This window comes from Engystomops pustulosus, chromosome 2 (assembly GCF_040894005.1).
Source record: "Engystomops pustulosus chromosome 2, aEngPut4.maternal, whole genome shotgun sequence".
Lineage (NCBI taxonomy): Eukaryota > Metazoa > Chordata > Amphibia > Anura > Leptodactylidae > Engystomops > Engystomops pustulosus.
This window is the reverse complement of record NC_092412.1, coordinates 80,641,648-80,661,796: the sequence shown is the minus strand read 5'-3', so window position 1 is coordinate 80,661,796 and position 20,149 is coordinate 80,641,648.

The following is a 20,149-nucleotide window of genomic DNA, read 5'->3' as shown; positions in this document are numbered from 1 at the left end:
TCTCCGGTTTATTTAGACCCCTGGCATTGTATGTACAGAAAGTTAATACCGCCATAGTTTAGGTAAAGGGGAGCTTAGATCATGTGTAGATAATGTAGTGAGGGGAGGGAGGAGGTTAGACCAGGAAAGAACGGGGAGGGAAGAGAGGGGGGAACAAACATGACAAACATAACATACATGAGAAAATGTACAACCCAGGCCCCTAGTGAGCCTGGTAAATCTGAGAAAAGGCATAAAAAGCCAAGGCGATGTCCAGCACCGCAACCCTAAGGGGGAGACGAGGAGATCAATGGGGGGCGAGTCTCCCGGCACATCTCCGCCAAAAAAACAGTATGTTCATAATACAAGAAAAAACATATTAAGCGCTTCAGAAATAGAATTTCAAATAGTTAAAGACTATAAAAGCCCCTGCTAAACTCCCAGAGGTATCGTAGCCTGTGATAAAACGAGGGGTACAGGTATTATTATAAACCACGTGAAAAAGATTCTAACAGCATGGTAAGGAAAGCATAACAGGTAACCCTATCAAATAGATAAGTATACAAAGAAAAACCGTTCAGGTTCCGGTAGAGTGACTCGTAGCTCGGTCTGAGCCTCTTCTGCGTGTTTCCTGCCACCTCTCTCTCGGCGGTTGAACCGGGGCCGAGTTGATTATAGGCCACTCAGGTAAGGCTATCTGTGGCAGCTCGAACGTCCCCAGAAATTTCGGGAGGTCTCCGAGAGATCTGAATACAGCCGACTTCCCATTTTTCTTAGCAATCAGTTGAAACGGGTAGCCCCATCTATACGGGATGTCCCTGGATTGCAATTCCGTCAATAGAGGACGCAAGGCCCTCCGCAGTTGAAGGGTTCTCTTCGCTAGGTCTGGGAGAACAATAATTTTGGATCCACGGAACGTGATGTCCTTGAGCTCCCTTGCACGACGAAGTATCTCCTCTTTTTCCTTGAAGAAATGGACTCGGCATAGGATGTCTCTAGGGCGCTCAGAAGCCGCCGGCTTAGGGCCCAATGTGCGATGGATACGATCCAGCTCAATTGGAGAGGCAGAAGGTTGGTTCAAGATCTCTGCAAAAAACGCTTGGGCCCACTCCTCAAGTTTAGATGGTTCCACGTCTTCATTTACGCCTCTAATCCTTAGATTGTTACGGCGGTGTCTGTTCTCAATATCTTCCAGGTGTGTCAGAATACTAGAGATATGGGATGCATGTTCCTGTAGAACTTGTGAGTGAGTGTCCAATTGATCTAGAATTTTCTCCTGGGCAGACTCCGCTTCTGCCACCCTGTGGCCAATGTGATGTATTTCTTTCTGCAAACCAGCAATGTCCCTTTTGTGAGATTCCTCCAGCCTTGAAAAAAGGTTATTAATTTCATGCCTGGTAGGCATGGCACGTATATGCGCCTTCCAGTCCCATTCTTGTTGGGAGGCACTTGCCCCCTGGGATGGGGAAACATTGCCCCCTTGGCTTGCAGTGGGGGTGGGAGGTAGGGCCCTGTGGGGAGTGGAAGGCCATATTAATGTAGGGGAGGCCTGGGATGGAGGCACTTCTCCTCTGCTCCCCGATAGTGGGGGGTATTCTTCATGATGCCCCTCTGAAGGGGCACTCACCGTGATGCCCGGAGACTGCGGGGCTGACTCCTCCATTTCACTCAGCTCCTGCTGAGAGGATGGCGATGCGGTGTGAGGAAGACGGGCGGTCGCGGCCGCCATCTTGGACGCCTCGTGCGCCGCGTCCTCAGGCAGCTCCGCTGTCCTGAGGAATTTGGTTATGGCTCCCGGGTTGGCTGTTGGGGGTGCCGTGGTCCTCCTCGGTCCCCTCCTGTGGACCATGATGCGATCGGGGCTCTTGGCGCTCTGTATCACGGGTGTTTGGCGGGAATGGCCGGGAGCTCGCAGTCAGTGCGACTTACTCCGCCATCGCCAAGCCACGCCCCCCTGAAGCCTGACTTTTAAAGTGGTAGTAAATATCTAATCCGAATCTGATATGAGTCTGCACATAATATTCTCTTATCTGTTAGAAGATGTTCAGAACATGAGGTAATTTGACAATTAGAGATGATCACATCAAACTTGATCATTTGGGATTTGATCTGAACTTCAGGAAAAGTTTGATTCATCATAAGTCCGAATTTGCTGGTGTTTTGTGGTAACCAATTGACATTTGGTTGAAAGCAAAAGCAAAAAAAGCTTGGGAGCTGAACCCTGTGATTTAACAGCCAGGTCCGTATTTACAACTGATTCTTCCCTACACACTATATCTGGACACGCCACCGATAAAGGCCCATACACTTCTGACAATTTAATTATATCTATCTCTTACTGATGTTTATCAATTGTTATCTCATAGTTTATACCTCACTCCTAAAGAATATTACCACTTGTGTTATGACCATTTTTGAGGTTGTAATACTCTTCTTGCCTGTGTGTAACTCATTCAGAAAATCTATCACTTGTGTAATAAAATTTTGGTAAAAATACTCTTCTAGGCTGTGTAATACATACAGCATATTTGCACCTGTTTGTTAATGTCCTATGGTGAGGCACTGTGACTGTTGGCTACAGGGGGCTCTGTGAGTTTACGCTACTGGGTGCACCATGGCAATTGTCTGGGTGCTCCATGACTACTGGAGGCATTGTTTCATGAAAAATGATTGGTATTGGTTCTGCATGTCCCAGTGCTTCAAAATAGGTGTTAGGAGAGTGATCAATTAATATGGATCTAATTACATTTTCTAAATAATTAAATTTTTGATTAAATGTTCTTATTTTTATTGTTAATATTGTAAAAGATTATGGAATGCCCACTATATATTTACAGCGGGGGTCTAGGTACTTTAAGCATGCCTTGACGTACACTGAATTCTCAGATAGTAGCTGATGAAATCTAAGGTAAGGAAATATGAGCTCCCCAGTCTTCATCTAACATGTGTTTTTATAATGTTCTCCTTTTATAGTTTTAAATAAGTCTTTATTTTTCTTTCTTTACGGACAAACAAACCAAAGGCATCCTTATATTTTATATAATCCAGAAAATCACGTTCAGCAACTTCGATGGAGACAACTTGCATGCCTCAGCTAGAGATAATACAGCAAATAAATCAAACAAACGAAAGGCGAAAAAGATAAGACAAACCGAATGGTCCTGTCAATCTGTTCCGCTTGTGAAATATCAATTAGAAAATGTTCTGTTTGGTTACTAGCAGTCGTAACATTATTGTTCCAGACCTTAAACAAATGATACAGTGGTGGCAGATGGGGCTGGTATAGATCAAATACATGACGCAAAGGCGTCTTCTTTCAATAAACTCCATTGTTTTGGTAATTTAATCATATTTGATTATACTATGACCACCAGCTAGAAACTCTCATACACATTGTTAGGTTTTTGTAGCTTTGATCTTGGCACATATACAACGTGTATAATAGGATTTTTCATGCTTACCACTTTTTTTTAGACATAAGGCAAACAAAACAAGTCACAGCAATAATTCTATTGGAATAAGACTACTGTACATTCACTACCACAGTTAGTGGTAACTCTTTTAATAAGATGCCTATAATACTGTTACATAAACATTGTGTATAGTCTTATATGCAGCTATGTTCTCTTACCTCACTATTTCTTCAGGTTAAAGTCTTTGACATTTTAGGTGTTTTTTTGAGGTTTGGCTTAGAACTGATATGTGTTGGCCTCTAGGCACGGACTGGCATTGTGACAACATTGGTATTTGCCTGAAGGACTTTTTGAGCAGCTTTGATTTGGTTGCCAGGGTTGTCTTATAATTCATGACTGATTTCGATTACCTCATCCATTCAGTATTAGGACACCAAATCTCAGTACAGATGTCCCCCCAGGATTGTGGTTCTGGGACTCAACCTCTCTCACCATTCTTACTACCCCCCAAAAGAAATGGTGCATCCTGGAGGAGGTGAGAGCAGATGATTGTCACTAACCCTCTAGATGCCACAGTCAAGAGTGAGCATAGCATCAGTCCTAAATAGACTAAATGATTTATATCTAAAATCTATTGTTTTATGTAGTGACTTCAACGGAAAGTACTGAAACGTTTGCAGTAAACAATTAAACATGCAAAATCAAATTACCATATGCTTTCATTCTAACTTCACCTGCATCTGAGCTCTCAATATAAACTCAAGTGATCACATATGACATTGAGACTAACATCAGCTTCATCCTGTGCCTGTGAGCGATGTCTGCATGTTCCTTGATAGGAAAAGATCCTTCTATACCAGGAGTCAGCAAAGTCACATAGTTTGCTGCCACTTTTTTTTATAACGGGACTTGTCATGTGTAGACACAGAGCAGTTTCTAGGCCATTCAGTGAAGAGGGGGGATTTAGTAAAGTGCCCCGACAACACACTTTCAATAATAGTCAACTGCAAAACCTGCTGAAGAACCTTCAAATACACACCTCAGCAGCTGAAGAACATCTAAGCATGCACCTCAGCTGCTGAAATAATAATAATTTCAGCACATAATAATGTGATAAATTCTTAAGTTGATGAAGGCCATCCTAAAGGAAACCTAGCACTATGGACCTACCTATTGAGTTAGGTCCGGTGGTAGGTGCATCTAACATTTGTAAGGATAGGCCTTTGTAATCTTTTATCAGGTTAATATGCAAATTTTAGAGGCTACTGTGGTGTGGAGTGACCAGTGCCAAGGCTACAGGACACGGCTACTCCATGCCCCAGTAGTCTCTTTGATTCTCCTACCCAGATATCATCAGCAGGCAGCTACAAGGAGCTGTGTGCATTCGTCTATTTGCAATAGCTCCGGCTTCGGAGCTGTGATCGCGCAGCCGCCAGTCTGCGTTCTGCGCATGCACAGAATTCCGGCTTCACGGACAAAGAGGATATCGGTGTAGGAGGAGCAAAGAGGCTACTGGGGTGTGGAGTAGCTGCGCCTTGTAGTCTCTTTAGAAAATCAGCATATTACCCCAATAAAAGATAGAGTGGAGTAAAGGATTAGCACTAAAAAGGGATATCCTACAAACGTTAGATGCACCTACCACCAAATCTACCTTAATAGCTAGATCCGTGGTGGTAGGTTTCCTTTAATAATGCCTCAAAGGCCACATGGCTCCTTGGAAAATGCTATTTGCACAAATTACAGATAATGTACAAATTCTCTATGCAGTTTTTGTTTGCGGAAAATCCTTAGTGCAATACAGTAGCATTACAGTGAATATGATTTGGAAAAAGTGCTGTAGACCTTTTTAATGAATACTCTGCAGCAAATAAATGGCATGTCATTACCGTATTTTTTGGACTATAAGGTGCACAAAAAATCCTTAGATTTTTTTCAGAAATCAAAAGTGCTTTGATGTTTCCCGTATCTAGAGCAGTACTAAGGTTCATTCTGTAGTGGCAATTAGAAAATATTGATTAAAATTGTGTACTAAGAGCAAGATATAATAATAAAATACAGGCCTGGGTTAGCATATGCATAATGTGCCTGCTTCTTAAGAAATAGGGACTCTATTACATTTGCCCTGCAGATTATCTCAACATGTGAAAAACTGATGTTTTTGCCTGCAATTGTTTTTTGAGCGGATTCATTAAGGCCCCTTTTACACTTGTGTTTCTCACATGTGTGTTCTGCACCTGTTTATGACTTGCAGAACGCTCATTGCACGCTGACCCATTTTATGCAATTGGTCTGGTCAGACGCACCATATAAGTCTATGGAGATGCATCAAAAACGCATTGCACTCTGAGACACATGCAAGTGCAATGCCTTTTTCACTGATCAGTTACTACAGAAAAGATATACCACAATCAAGAGTCTTATCTGCCAGTTAAAAAACGCTATCAAAACAAAACAAAAAAAATTGGGGTGTTAAAACACTAATGACTCCTAGCAAAATCTGACCAAAAAAGTTTTTCACACATTGGCTTTTCAATTATGTTCAGTTTCACTTTTTTGCTTAGACTTTTTAGAGGCAAATCTGAACCTGGTCCAAATCCAAGGCAGTTGCAAAGGAAGGATTTTTTTTTTCATGGACCCTGTTCTAACATGTAAATTGGAATTATTTCATATGCTGCAAATGTTTAAAATTTTGCACATTAACCTTTTGGGCATTGAAAGTTTGGGCTACTTTTTTAATTCATAAATTTTAATGCTTTTACATTTTTTTAAATCGATTCTAACAAGGCTTTATTCTTTAAAAGCATATCTTGGCAGTAATATCGAACAAATCTTGACAGTGGTGTAGACTTAACAGCCAAATGTGGAAACAGGTCCACTTTTCCACGTTTGGCTGTCAAGTCTACACCACTGTCAAGATTTGTTCATTATTACTGCCAAGATATGCTTTTAAAGAATAAAGCCTTGTTAGAATCGATCCCAATGCGTGCTGGATGCATTGCTGTTAACATGCCGTTTACAAGACGCATGTGTTGACATGGGATTGCAGCCTCATATGTCATCATCTACCTGGGGTGTGACTAGAGCTCTTAAAAATGCAAGCAACAACCTCAAATCTAATATTTACAGTAGTGTCCACTCCTGTATATAACCCCTAACATGGCTTTTGGCCACTCCTGTATATAACCCCCTCACGTGGCTTGTGTCCTCTCCTGTATATAACCTCCTCACGTGACTTGTGTCCTCTCCTATATATAATTCCCTCACGTGACTTGTGTCCATGTGTATTTGAGACATTTGCAACAAAAAGTCTCAAAAAGAAGCCAAAATTTGCGCCTGCTAGAATAGGAAAAACTGAACAAGTATCACAAGAAAAAAGACAGGATCATACAAAAGACCTTCCAAATGTCTCATTTATACACCAAAGAAAAACTAAGATACATGTCCCCCAGTGTGTATTTCTTGTGCATAAAATGCACATTTAACAGACTTATGACTGTGGTCTTGTGATCTTTTCTTTCGCAATTCATCAGTGAAATATATGTTGCACTTGCATGTGTCTCTGAGTGCAATGCATGTTTGATGCATCTCCATAGACTTGTATGGGACATTTTTCACGATTTTAACTTGCTGCTGACAGTTTCACAAGCATTAAAAAATTGCACTTTTGTGTGTGTCTGACAAAACCCATTGAAGAGTTCTGCCCACCAAAAATATCTGCATAATGTGCATGAAAAACTCTTGTGTGAAAGGGGCCAACAGACTTTCCATGGCAACACTTAAAGAGGACCTGTCACCCTGAAATTTGGCACTAGGAGCTGCTTATCAAAGTAAGCAGCTCCTGGTGCTAAAGCAAATGCCGCAGTGTTAAAATTATAGCATTATCGGAAACCTCTGATAATGCCACCTAACACTGCGGCGGAGTACAATGTAAACGCTGAACCGCTCTCAAAGCTGTCCTGTGTATTCATGAGGGGGCTGGATTGTGGGCGGGTTTAGGGGCGGTGACTGTTGCATGATGCGTGGCAGTCACCGCCAGCCTATGGAGCGAGCGGGGCGGTCCGGGGAAGAGGCAGCGCCTCAGACTGCCCCTCATGAATACACCAAAGAGCATCACAAAGGAGGAATTTCAGATTCTGTTTTTAATAAAATAAAAAGAAAAATTAAGGTGACTGCTCCTTTACTTGAGTAGGAAAAAAATTGATTGGTCAACACATTTCACAATGCAGCAAGATCAGGGAAGCGTAAAAAATGAGACAGGGAAATCTGTACTTCCTTGCTACCTGATAAGGCCAGTGCTGATGAACTATTGCCACAATATTTGATGATATAATTATCAATGTCTCCCTTCTGTGACAACTGTAGAGGAGTAGAAACCTCTTCTGTACAGTAATGTTGTTGTCACTATGTAAAACGTTGCTTACTTTAGAGTTTTTATTTTCCTGTAGAAACCTGAAAAGCAAATTAAAATAATTTTATGCAGATTTATTTGAAATAATATTGTGAACCACTTTTGCTTGCTTTAGGCATTGATGCCAAGATTACCTGTACAAGAAGCTACCTGCTGTTGTATATCCCCTTTGGGCAATGGCTTCTCACGCACAAAACTGACTTTTTCTCTTGGATGAAGATCAATTTGTTGCTACATCAAGGACCGAGCTGTGTAATCATTGAATGTTAGACAAGTTGTCATTAAAGATTACATTCTGCCAAACCAGAACATCAATATGCATACTGTATGGTATTGATGTCCATGATGAAAAGAAAATCTTGAATCAAGGTATGTCATACAAAATTCCAATCATATCAATCTAGTTCTGAAAAGTTATTCTTATTTATATACAGTGGATACAGAAAGTATTCAAATCCCTTTAACTTTTTCACTCTTTGTTTCATTGCAGCCAATTGGTTAGATCAATAATGTTCTTTTTCTTGCTCTTCAAAGTGCACTCTTCAAATAGAAATAATGTTTGTTAAATTATTAAACAAGAAAAACTGAAATATCAAACGGTCATAAGTATTCAGACACTTTGCTGTGACACTCATATGTTGTCCATTTCATTCTGATCCTCCTTGAGATGGTTCTACTCCTTGCATTCTGCATAGACTGACAGGCACACTGTTAGATCATGCCTTCATAGGACCCCAGGGCTGCCATGTAAGGGCACGGAGGATGCTGACCGGCTGGGAAAGTACCTGGTACTGCCCCACAGTCCTGGTCCCTATTCAGAGAAACAGCCCATTGTCATGATGTTGCCACCCCCACGCTTCACAATAGGCATGGTGTTCTTTGGATGCAATTCAGAATTTACTTTCCTCCAAACACGGCGAGTTGTGTTTTTACCAAAAATCTGAGAATATGAAATTCTCCAAATACTCTTCCAGGACATCCAAATGCTCTCTAGAAAACTGCAGATGGGCCCGGATATGTACTGGCTTAAGCAGAAGGACATGTTTGGCACTGCAGGATCTGAGTCCTTGGCGGTGTAGTATGTTAGTGACGGTTGCCCTTGTTATGTTGGCCCCAGCTTTCTGCAGGTCATTCATTAGGTCCCCTTGTGTGGTTCTGGGATTTTTGCTCACGTGGAGCCCCTGATCAATGGAGATTATCAGTTGTACTCACTTCTGATGAGAAAAGCATTATTTTACAAAAATTATTATAACAACGATGGGGGTGCACATTAAAGGCACCAAAATTACATAAAAGTGATTCCAAAGAGGAGAAACTCTTTCTCTCTGTTATCATCAAGGAATTAAAACCAGTTTGTTCAGACCCCATGTCATTCAGAATACAGAACCCTCCATCGGATTTATTAGAAGCAATCTGGATTCCTTACAGATGACAGGCATCTTTGATGTGTAGCTCAGTAGTTGTAATTACATTGACTTTATTTAGCCATTTGAGACTTGTCTGGTTTCTTTTGGAGGCTCCATCAAACATTCAGATTGAAGCTAATCACTTTTAAATGTTTCTATTTTTAGCAAAGTAACAAGTAATAATCTATGACTGATGCAAGGAACATAAATTACAATTGAGATTTATGTTTCATATGTTTGAAAAATGTAATTAATTAAACTGAATGTACATCTTGTATGTGGCACATTTTAGGAAGAAGCATCAAAATCTAGATGGTAATCTTATTCAGGTATTTGAATTTTGATGCATATTTTTACCCTTTTTACTTCCATTGGGTTAAACATGGTAAACATGGTATGAGCTCATTATTCAAATAACTATCAGACATCATTATTCAAATAAGCCTGATGTATGTTGTGTATGTATTGTATAGCAATAGATTATTGAAAAAATAATTGCACTGGCATGTAATTAAGAGTGTCATGTGTTTTTTATGTTTCCACATAGACTTTCCTAGTCAGTTTTTCAAAAGGGTGACTAGCAAAAGTAGAGTATGCTGCATGCATAAAACAACAAATATGACAAAGCCCGCTGGGGAGCATCTATCATAGGATTTTCTTTACTTTTTGGCATCAAAAAGTAGCAAAAAATTGCATTGGGTTTATTTGTGACATTTTAGTGCTAAAAATGGCATTTAAAAAAATAGTCACTTCACCCCCTCCTGGCAAATGTGTTATGATTTTTAAATAATTTTTCCATTATTGTGCAAGTTTTTTTTAGGTCATAGACATTGCTGATAGATTTATTAATCCGCCAGTGATCTAAGATTAATCTCTACATTAATTTGAACCCCCCCCCCCACTCACGTCTCCAAGACTTCCCTAGAGCTGTACCCATTCTATGGAATTCTCTGTCCCGGACTACAACACCCAACTTCCAAAGTTTCAAACATTCTCCTAAAAACCATCTCTTTAGGCAAGCCTATAACACATGTTAACTGCATGAAGTTTTAACTCTCTTTATAAACCCATCCTGTGTCCTCCTTCCGTCTCTTATCCGACAAACACCAGTTACTATGCTCCAGGCCTCTCTGCAGTCCCATTCACCTTTGTATATAAGATGACAGCTGATGAGTGGGTCAAGCAGCAGCACCTCTATTTATTATATTATATTTTGTTCTATTCCCTTATGAAGAATGGCTGGACCATTATATAAGTTTTTTACCTCTTGTGTCGCTCTATTCTTCCTTGTAGACTGTAAGCTCTTGTGAGCAGGGCAATCACTCCATTTTTTTCATATGAATGTTTGTACTCTTGTTATGTTTTATTTTATTTGTTTATGTCCCCTATGATTTGCAAAGGGCTTACAATCGGTTAGTTCTGGGACATTGGTATCAGTGCTTTTTAAATAAAATGCCAAAAAAGGAAAAAGAAACCATGGAATTTTCAAATTATAAGTTAAATTTACGGGCAAAGCTCCATAATGTCCTTAAAAAACATCATTTGCTCCCGATAAAAATATGGCCGGTTCTTGTACTAGCCTGAACCATTCTTCCCTTGATTTTGTAAATCACACTGAAACTGGTTGTGGCAACTGTGCCATCTTTTCTGAACATCAACATCAACTATAATGTATAGGCAAAAAAAACATACTTAGTTCCCTAAATCATTTCAAACCACCCTAAGAAAATAGCCAAAATAGCTCACTAACTTTGGCACAAGTAATGCTGGTACTCTTGTCCCATTCAAAAGGAAGCAGCGTCTTATAAATGTACTGCCATGCTTGCTACTTTTTATTTCGGTCATAGTAGTCACTAACCTTGATGTCCCAGAGGTGAGAATGCTCATGGACCATTAGAATCAATTTCTCCACTTCCAGTGGTCGTGGCATCCTTCCAAATTCCTAAGAGACAGCAACGGAAATGCCAGAGTAAATGGGGCTGAAATCCTGGTTTTATTCCACAGAGGTCAACATGCATTAAAATTGCATGCACTTTGATGACATCCGAATGCAATGCTATTTTTTTCATCGGCCTTAGATCAAAATCAGTCATACCTGACTTTTACAAAACGCATGGCAGCATTGATTCTTATGCAATTCTTATGTGAACCGTCATCACATTTGAGTCACACCAAACTCACATAGCTGTTCAATGGATCTAAATGCATATTCCCGCATTGGCCGATTTTTTTTGGGTGCATGAAAAAAATTGCATTGCACTAGGTTGTCATCAAGTGCGTGTGTCAGGCTCGGAGATAGTGGATCCTCTGAATGAGCACGGACGATGACACAAGCCAACACCTGGGACCGGAATCTAAGTGGCACCCGGTTTTCATCAGAGCCTGCCTCAAGCCGGGTTGGTCTTGCTGCGGTGTGGTACCACCAAGTTGTTCCACAGGCATGAGTGACGTGTCTGACTGAACACCTGCCCAATCAGGAATTGGTCTCAGAGAGACCGCATGGCCATGGTAAGGGTCTAAATCCCCCCCTTACTTGGAGGATTAGAAGAACCTCTCCTCATCTGACCTGCTGTGGGGACACTGGCGGAGAATGCTTGGAGGGGCCTTTAACCTCTCTTCTTCCTGTGCCCAAAGAGGAATGGCGGCATCCTCCAAGTAAGCCGTCATGGATAACGACCTGGAAAAATAAAATTATTATAATAAATGAAGCAGAAGGTCCAGATTGCAGGTGTTTGTTCCAGAATCAAGTTGGTATTACATTTTAGTCATTAATATCAGTGCTTTTACAGATTATTGGATGCTGATACCATTACGTGGTTGATAGAGCCAAATAAACTTTTTTCTATGTGACATAATGAGGGAGAGAAGAATATGATATACATAACAGCCATATTTGCCCCTGACAAAAGAATTTTAAACTCCATACAGAAGTTCGGTGTTCGGGCTCACCCCCACCAGAATTGATTGAGAGCGTCATAACTTCTCAGGGATCAATGAGCGTTGAACCTTTAATTAACACTAACACATAGCTGGTGTTAACTATTGATGAGAAGACCCATTTCTTTTAATGACACAAGCAAAGCTTTTAAAGGGTTAACACTAGAGATGAGCGTGCACTAAAATGCTCGAGTGCTCGTTATTCGAAATGAACTTTTCCCGATGCTCGAGTGCTCATCTCAAATAACGAACCCCATTGAAGTCAATGGGAGACTCGAGCATTTTTCAAGGGGACCAAGGGTCTGCACAGGGAAGCTTGGCCAAACACCTTGAAACCTCAGAAAATGATGGAAACACCACGGAAATGGACAGGAAACAGCAGGGGCAGCATGCATGGATGCCTCTGAGGCTGCTTAATCGCACCATTATGCCAAAATTATGGGCAACAGCATGGCGATGACAGAGTGACCGAATGAGGCTAGATAGCATCTAAAACATCCAATAATTGACCCTGACACTGTAGAAGACGGCATGCAGAGGCAGCGGCAGCAGCGGCAGGCTAGAGAGTGGCATGGCGACATACCTCAAATGGACTCAGGCTTCAAACCTTCAAGTTCCATAACGTATCTGGTGAAACACCCGAAAAATGAGCCTGACACAGCTCGTTTGATAAGGGGACGACATGTGGAGGCAGCCATGGAGACGACTTCCATGATTAAGAGTGACAGTATGGGGCATCCATATTGCGCTGCTATGATTGAAACTTCAGGTCTCCAGCATGGCGGCGACAGATGTGCCGAGTTCCATTATGTATCTGGTGAAACACCTGAAAATTCTGCCTGACATAGCTCGTTTGATAAGGGGATGATGTGATGTATATCCTCTCGCGCTCCAGCGTCTGGGGTATAGACAGTTGAAAGTTGCTCAAGGAGACATTGGTGGACGCTGTGCAGGATCATGGAGGCGAAATGGACAGGAAACAGCAGGGGCAGTATGCATGGATGCCTCTGAGGCGGCCTAATCTTGGGATGGAGCTGGCGGTCCGGTTGCAGGCGAGCTTTCGCTTGTCCAAGCCGCTGTCTCGCGGCTCCTCCCCACCAAAAATGGGCCTGGGGGCCAGAAGCGTTTCCTTTGAAAAAAGTATCATTTTAAAAGCAGGCAGGGGCTACAAACAGCACTTCTAAGAACCTTTTCGATAAGATCAAGCGTAGTATTGTTCTTATAAGTTTTGGTTATGGCGGGTGAGGGGAATGTAAAGAGATGCGCAAGAAGCGCTGAAATAATATCGGTAAATGACAAAAGTTTGCCAGTTTATTTTGTGGATAACACAGCAGGGTGGTGACAAAGTTAACAAGTTTGATGTGGAAGCCATGAAAACAACCCAAAATTCTGCCTGACACCTTGCTAAGGTGACGATGTATGGAGGCAGCTATATGGACGACTTTGGGAGGCAGCTATGGAGATGATGTGTGGAGGTAGGAAAGGAGACAATGTGTGGAGGCAGCTATAAAGACGACGTGTGGAGGCTGGTATGGAGACAATTAAGTTTGGATAGTGCCTGTATGTGGCAGTTCAAAAACGTTTTTAAACCAGAGGAGCAGGTAGGTGGTCCTCCAGAAAAATTAAATAGATTGAGTGCCTGTATGTGGCAGTCCAAAAAAGTTTTCAAAACAGAGGACCAGGTAGGTGGCCCTCCAGAAAAATTAAATACATAGAGTACTATAGCCAGAGCCAGTTGGCCCTGGCAAAAAATAGCCAGTTTCCTCTGCTTTAGTGTACAAAGAGGAGGAGAAGGAGGACAATGAGGAGGAGGAGTGCATACATTATTCAGGTTGAGCTTCTTTCACCTGGTGGAGAATAGAAATCCTGAGAAATCCAGGCTTTATTCATCTTGATAAGCGTCAGCCTGCCAGCGCTGTCAGTCGACAGGCATGTACGCTTATCGGTGATGATGCCACCAGCTGCACTGAAAACCCGCTCAGACAACACGCTAGCGGCGGGGCAGGCAAGAACCTCCAAGGCGTACAGCGCCAGTTCGTGCCACATGTCCAGCTTTGAAACCCAGTAGTTGTAGGGAGCTGTGTGATCATTTAGGACGATGGTATGGTCAGCTACATACTCCCTCACCATCTTTCTGTAAAGATCAGCCCTACTCTGCCGAGACTAGGGACAGTGTCTTGCTGGGATGACATAAAACTGGCATAGGCCTTGTAAAGCGTACCCCTGCCAGTGTTGGACAGCTGCCTGCTCGCCTACTCTCCCTCGCTACTTGTCCAGCAGAAGTACGCCCTCTGCCGCTTGCGCTGTCAGATGGGAAATACTGTTTCAGCTTGTGCACCAGGGCCTGCTGGTATTCATGCATTCTCACACTCCTTTCCTCTCCAGGGATGAGAGTGGAAAGATTTTGCTTGTACCGTGGGTCCAGGAGAGTGAATACCCAGTAAGCGGTGCTGGAATAAATTCTTTGAATGCGAGGGTCACGGGATAGGCAGCCTAGCATGAAATCTGCCATATGCGCCAGAGTCCCAATGCGCAAGAATTCACTCCCCTCACTGGCCTGACTGGCCATTTCCTCCTCTTCCAACTCCTCTTTTTCTGCCCATACACGCTGAGGGACTGTGAGGGACTGAGCAATGCTCCCCTCTTCTGTCTCGCCAACATTCTCCTCCTCTTCTTCCTCATCCTCCTCCACCTCCTCCGATATGCGCTGAGAAACAGACCTGAGGGTGCGTTGGCTATCAACAAGGGAATCTTCTTCCCCCGTCTCTTGTGACGAGCGCAAAGCTTCTGACTTCATGCTGACCAGAGAGTTTTTCAACAGGCCAAGCAGCAGGATGGTGAGAATGATGATGGCGGCATCGCCACTGACCATCTGTGTTGACTCCTCAAAGTTACTCAGCACCTGACAGATATCAGACATCCACGTCCACTCCTCATTGTAGACTTGAGGAAGCTGACTGACCTGACTACCAGTTCTGGTGGAAGTTGACATCTGGCAGTCTACAATCGCTCTGCGCTGCTGGTAAACTCTGGATAACATGGTTAATGTTGAATTCCACCACGTGGGCATGTTGCACAACAGTCGGTGAGCGGGCAGATGGAGGTGGCGCTGTGCTGCCTTGAGAGTGGCAGCATCTGTGCTGGACTTCCTGAAATGCGCACAGATGCGGGGCACCTTCGTGAGCAAATCAGACAGATTGGGGTATGTCTTGAGGTACCGCTGAACTATGAGATTTAATACATGGGCCAGGCATGGCACATGTGTCAGTCTGCCGAGTTGCAGAGCCGCCACCAGGTTACGGCCATTGTCACACACAACCATGCATGGCTTCAGGTTCAGCGGTGCCAACCACAGATCAGTCTGCACCGTGATGCCCTGTAATAGCTCTTGGGCGGTGTGCCGTTTATCGCCTAGGCTCAGCAGTTTGAGCACCGCCTGCTGTCGCTTAGCGACGGCACTGCTGCTGTGCCTAGAGCTACCGACTGATGGCGCCATGCCCACGGATGGTAATTCGGAGGAGGAGGTGGAGGAGGGGTGGGAGGAGGCATAGTAGGCCTGAGAGACCTGGACCGAGGTAGGCCCCGCAATCCTCAGCGTCGGCAGTATATGACCAGCCCCAGGGTCAGACTCGATCCCAGCCTCCACCAAGTTAACCCAATGTGCCATCAGCGATACATAGTGGCCCTGCCCGGCAGCACTCGTCCGTGGTCAGGTGGACCTTGTCAGAGGACCTTGTCGGCGTTGGTCAGGGCACGGATGATGTTGTCTGACACGTGCTGGTGCAGGGCTGGGACGGCACATCTGGAAAAGTAGTGGCGGCTGGGTACCAAATACCGAGGGGCAGCCGCCGCCATGAGGTTGCGAAAGGCCTCGGTCTCTACCAGCCTATAGGGCAGCATTTCCTAAGCAGTTTGGAGATGTGGACTTTGAGGGCTTGGGCGTGTGGGTGGTTTGCACTGTACTTCCTCTTGCGCTCCAGCGTCTGGGGTATGGAGAGCTGAACGTTGTGCATGGAGACATTGGTGGATGCTGTGGAGGATCGTGGAGGCCAAGGTGTGGTTTTCGCACGGGAGGTGTTTGGGCCGGGGTCCTGGGCAGGGGGCTGACTAGCAGAGGCAGCAGGTGACACAGGGAAAGGAGCAGTGGTGTGCTAGGCCGGAGGTGAACAGCCTTGGTTCCATTGCATGGGGTGTTTAGCATTCATATGCCTGCGCATGCAGGTGGTGGTTAAGCTGGTAGTGGTGGAACCCCTGCTGATCCTGGTGTGGCACAGGTTGCACACCACAGTCCGTCGGTCATCTGGTGTTTCTTTAAAGAACCTCCAGACTTCCGAAAATCTAGCCCTCGCCACGGGAGCTTCACTACGTGAAACATTTGGCGCTGATGCACCAGCTCTGGTCCTGCCTCTCTTTGGCCCCATCACTGTCTCTTCCAACCTGTTCTCGTCGAGGACTCGCCTCCGTCTCAGAAGCACTGTGTTCACCCGGCCTATCAATCCAGCTTGGGTCTGTCACCTCATCATCCTCCGATCCTTCAGTCTGCTCCCCCCTCGGACTTCCTGCCCTGACAACAACTTCACCATTGTCTGACAACCGTGTCTCCTCATCGTCCAACACCTCTTTACACACTTCTTCCACTCAGTCAACAATGTCATCATCACCCACAGACTGCGACCGGTTGAAAACCTGGGCATCGGAAAAGAGCTCAGCAGCAACCGGACAAGTGGTTTGTGACTCTGGGAAGGGTCCAGAAAACAGTTCCTCAGAGTATGCCGGTTCAAATGGCAAATTTTCCTGGGAGGGGGCAGACTGAGGGGAAGGAGGCTGAGGTGGAGGAGCTGGAGGAGTGCTGATTTCGGTGACATGGGTGGACTGCGTGGAAGACTGACTGGTAGACAAATGGCTAGAAGCATTGTCCGCAATCCATGAGTCCCAGTAACTTGAGACATGAACCTAGGGAGTGTAGCTCTGCGGCGTCCCCCTGTTCCCTCATCAGCAGGTGGTGTCTCACCCCACCCAGGACCACGGCCTCTGACCCCTGCAGTAGTTGGACGCCCACGCCCTCGTCCTCTACCCCTAGACCTAGGTTCAACAGAAAGTGTAAACTGTAATTTTTTGTGTTTTTTTTTTGTGTTTTTTTGTGTTTTTGTTTTTTTAACAAAACAATGCGATCCTATTACTATGGCTAGTTTCTAGCCTACACTGACAGCACACAACTGGATTTTGTGCTGTGCCTGATGACTTTGAGTTATAAAAAAAAGAAAAGTAAAAAAAAAAGAAAAAGCAGACTGTGCCTAATTCAATCAAAACCCTAATAAACTGTCCCACTTAGGTGTTTGAGATGGATATGTGTGTCACTAAGAGCTAAATATAACGGTCACAAGTCTCCCTGCAAATTCGTCACAATATGGTACTAGCTGCACTACTAGTGCCAGCAAGGCCAGCCACAAGCAAACAAAAAAAAAAAATATATATATAAATATATAACGCTATTGTAGCCCTAAGAAGGCCTGTTGGATTCTTGTATGGCTAGTTTCTAACCTACACTGACAGCACACAACTGGATTTTGTGCTTTGCCTGTGATGACTTTTAGTTTTGAAAAAAAAAAGTAAAATAAAAAAAAATCCGCAGATTGTGCCTAATTCAATGAAACCCCTAGTAAATTGTCCCACTTAGGTGTTTGAGTTGGATATGTGTGTCACTAAAGCTAAATAGAACGTTCCCAAGTCTCCCTGCAAATTCGTCACAATATCGTACTAGCTGCACTACTAGTGCCAGCAAGGCCAGCCACAAGCAAATCAACAAAATATATATATATATATATATAACGCTATTGTAGCCCTAAGAAAGCCGGTTGTGTTCTTGTATGCCTAGTTTCTAACCTACACTGACAGCACACAACTGGATTTTAAGTCACTTTAAGTTTTGAAAAAAAAAAATCGTCAGACTATGCCTAATTCAATCAAACCCCTAATAAATTGTCCCACTTAGGTGTCTGAGATGGATATGTGTGTCACTAAGAGCTAAATACAACGTTCGCAAGTCTCCCTGCAAATTCGTCACAATATGGTACTAGCTGTACTACTAGTGCCAGCAAGGCCAGCCACAAGCAAACAAAAAAAAAATAAAATATAACGCTATTCTAGCCCTAACAAGGGCTGTTGGGTTCTTGTAGACTCACTCCTGCCTAACAGTAAGCTAATATAACACCCTAACGCTATCCCTGCAGCAGCTCTCTCCCTAACGGCATCCAGACAGAGAATGATGCGAGCAGCGCGGGCAGGGGCTAGTCTATTCCAGGGTCTCCTGATCAGGCCAGCCAACCACTGCTATCGACGTCATGATGGGTGGAGTGCAGAGTCTCCTGGCCTGTGATTGGCTCTGTTTCTGGCTGCCAAAAATCAAAACGGCGGGAGATGCCATTTTCTCGAGCTGGCGAAGTATTCGTCTGAGCAACGAGCAGTTACGAGTACGCTAATGCTCGAACGAGCATCAAGCTTGGACGAGTATGTTCGCTCATCTCTAGTTAACACCAGAACCTATTCAAGGTGTTAATTGATGGGGGTTTGTGTTCGGGTTCAAACTCAGGATACCTGATCATGAATGGGTCCGCTCATCACTTATCCCTACAGATTCTTATTTGTATTTCAAGTATGTGTACAATCTGTAAATCTATTTTCTTACTTTTTTTTTTAGATTATTTAGAGGTAACTTTTTTAGAATTTAAAATCGTTTTCAATAGTTATTTTCAAGGAATTTCAGAAATTTTTCAAGCATGAAAAGATAATTTTTACTGCTAGATTTTTTTTGCTAGAATACCATTTACATCACTATTTACATACATGATTTTGGATGAAATGCTTTTTGCTAAATACAGTATAAGGTACAAATGACAAGTCCCATATTTCAGTTGACCAATGTGATGGTGATAAGATGTTTGCCCCCGTAAGTGCTTTGTAATTCTACGCTATGGAGTAAGTGCATGGGATTTCATGTTATGCTTTTTCTTGGGAAATATAATTTACTGTGTTTAGCTCGAACCTCATGGTGTGTCTGAAAACATTAGTGCACAGTGTTATTTGAATATTAATGAAAAACAGATATCTCATTTATGGTTTTCCTAAATGGTATTAAATGACCAGGACATCTAAATTGCTTCCTGCTGAAAACCACATGTTTCTTTACTTAAGAACTGATGGTTAAAATATGTTTGTCTATCATTTGTCCCTAACCCCTATTCTTTGGAAACATAACGATATGAAAAGGTTCCTTTGTATTTCTTCTTGCTTGATCGTTTTAGCAAAAACAAACCACAGAACACGAATGTAATGAAAATGGGTCAACATAACCATGAGCAATCCAATAATTCCAAAATATTTTCTTTGCTTTCAAAGTCTTTCATCTTTATTGGCTTTTTAAGTTCTTGAATTACAACCGTAGATTGCAGCACATCCCATGACACAAATCATAAGTTGTGTATCAATGTATCTATGTTATCTTTCAATCAGTTATACATTTCCTCTTATTATGGGAAGGTGAAAATAATTTCAGAATCAAGAAATATTCCATTTGTGTTGAATACCCAACTGTGCTATCAATAATTATGTATATGACCAGTTGCACAAGAATTTGTTCAGCCCTTCAGCCATGAGAATGGACCCATATACTGGTCAGATCCCACAGATGATGTCATACGATGTAATGATTCCCTGTCTGCTGGATTAACTGCAGCGCTAGAATTGTAACAGTTGTTGGCACTGAAGTGCCGCCAGCACACTGTGAGATTTTTTATACGCCAAGACGAAACAAGGGAGGAGATTTATCAAGGTTTGTGCGCCAGTTTTCTGGTGTAAAAGACTTGAAACAATCACAATTTCTTGTGCACAACAAGGAATTGCAATTATTTTCCCCCTTACTCCACCTGGCATGGAGCGACGTGAAGAGGATCAGCTTGGGGCATACTTGCCTCGCACCTTTGTACTAGCTGTTGCCTGGGACACATTAT